The sequence below is a fragment of the Octopus bimaculoides genome, chromosome 8 (assembly GCF_001194135.2).
Source record: "Octopus bimaculoides isolate UCB-OBI-ISO-001 chromosome 8, ASM119413v2, whole genome shotgun sequence".
In the NCBI taxonomy this organism is placed as follows: domain Eukaryota; kingdom Metazoa; phylum Mollusca; class Cephalopoda; order Octopoda; family Octopodidae; genus Octopus; species Octopus bimaculoides.
Window position 1 is genome coordinate 15163987 of NC_068988.1, and position 2255 is coordinate 15166241.

A 2255-nucleotide genomic window follows, 5' to 3' on the forward strand; every position below is an offset into this window, starting at 1 on the left:
ACACACACACACACACACACACACACACACACACACACACACACACACACACACACACATACACACAAAACATGGGGAACATCATAGTACTTAAGCCAACAATATCACATGAAACAAGCTACACAATCACTTGGGACAAGCTGCACATGCATAAACGTCCATGCAGGTCGGCTCAATCAGTCAGGAAATGCTGAAGCAATAGTATATGAAGAAATCACTTATCCAAAACCTAACAACAATAAAGCTTAAGCACTTCATATGAATGACAGAGAGAAAATTCAAACAGCGGTATTTTAATCATACTACGTCCTTCAGGTATGCTAAAAAACACAACTTTGTTAAACTGCATTTGATACATTGACTCCATATAAATGCTATAAATAGATGTAATTTATGTCTTGACAAAAAAGCTTTATACTGAAATCAATAAAAATATCCATGAAATATCAAAATACAAGGTTTGAATCTTTTATGAAGTGTCTCCACTGCAGCAAATTCCTCTTCAGTTTCTGGTGACACTTCAAAGACCACGAAAGTTGCAAATTACTAGTCTTCAGCGCTTGCCAGATTGTGATTTCTTATACGAACCTCTGATTTATGGGTATGTGGTTAGAATGAGAAGTTATGCCGTGCATACTTCTTTTAAAAAAGCATTAGAAACAAAAGTGAAATAAAATGGGGTTCAACGGAGAATAAATGTAAAATCATAAATTTAGGTCACAGTCAGATCAACACATGATATTAAAAGCTGAAAAAAAACAAACTGCAAAGCATTTTGTCCAGTGCTTTACCAACTGACAAATATTTTGTTGGATGCTCTACTGACTCCTTAGTACTCACTACGATGTCTTCCTAAGCGCAAACGACAAAAACTTGGAGAGGAGAAATGTGAAATGATGCTTTAATATTTTTGCTTTTACCAGAGAGTATTATTCGGAATAAGTTAAGCGAAACGGCTTCAAACCGGAATTGAAATCGCGTCACAGTCTCAGGTTACGAGAACATGCTTCTTTTTCAAAGAGGCCTACTTCCCGCACACATCTAAGAACCCCCCCCCCCCCACCAAAAAAAAAAGATGAAAAGACCAAAAACTACAAATTAGAAATATCTTCAACTTCTTATCGAAGACACAGGCTTGTAGGTCTCTAAAGGGAATACAAAAATAGCTTTTCCCTCCAGATTTTCATTTTTGAATTGATTTTATTTCATTTAATTTTAAAATGAAAAGAAAAACAAAAAAAAACATCACAACAAAACTTGTATAACATAGTAACCTAGGCTTGCCTCGTTTGTAGGTCAATCATGAGTTTCAAGAAGAATGGGTTTTGTATCACCGATTACGCGACTGTAGCGTTAAGTTATATAGAATATCAACTAACAGAACCTGTTTGTATAGAAAACAGTTATAGCCTCCTTGCACTATTTCTTTCTCTCTTTCTCATTCATTGTATATTTGTATCCTCCAGTTCGTGTTGTAATGTACACAGGTTCGTTTTCGGATGACTTCAATTCCATATAAGTTTTTCTATAAGAAGAGAAGACATTACTAGACCCTCACTCATACTTTCTCCATTTCTGGAGATCAAGACACTACAAGTGCTCCACTGCGATCCTTTGTACAACACAATTGTCTCGTTTTGGGCACGCAATATTCACAAATCACAAAAATGGCGAAACATTCATGTCTAACGCATCTCAAACGGGATCTGATGCGAGTTATCCCACTTGTCTATGATTTCCAGGTATTTTAGTACCAGGTGAATCGATGAGAATATATTCTCTTACACTTATGAATCGCAGCGTGATCACAAACTGGCAAAACACATGCCTTGTGTATGTGTGATCGATGTTGTTCATATCTTTCGACCTGCTTCTCATTCATATTTGAATATATATATATATATATATATATATTAATAAATCTCAGGGTAGCAAAAAAATTTAGTGTTATCTAAAAATTTAGCTGCACCCATACACACGAACGCAAACAATTTTTATAGGGCTAAAAGGGCTTGTTGTGTGCGTGTGAGTGTGGGTGTGTATGTGGGTATATATATGTATATGTACATATATGTGTAGTTTTTGGCGATTATGTGGGTCAGCATGTGTGTGTTTCAAGCGAGGGTGGCTTAGTATATAAATATAGGCGAATGTATGGATTGGTGAGCTTACGCGAACCTGTAGATTTCTTTTACTCCCCTCCCGTTACTTAGCGGTCTATAGCTCTTTTGTCTTAATGACGGTCAACCACACAG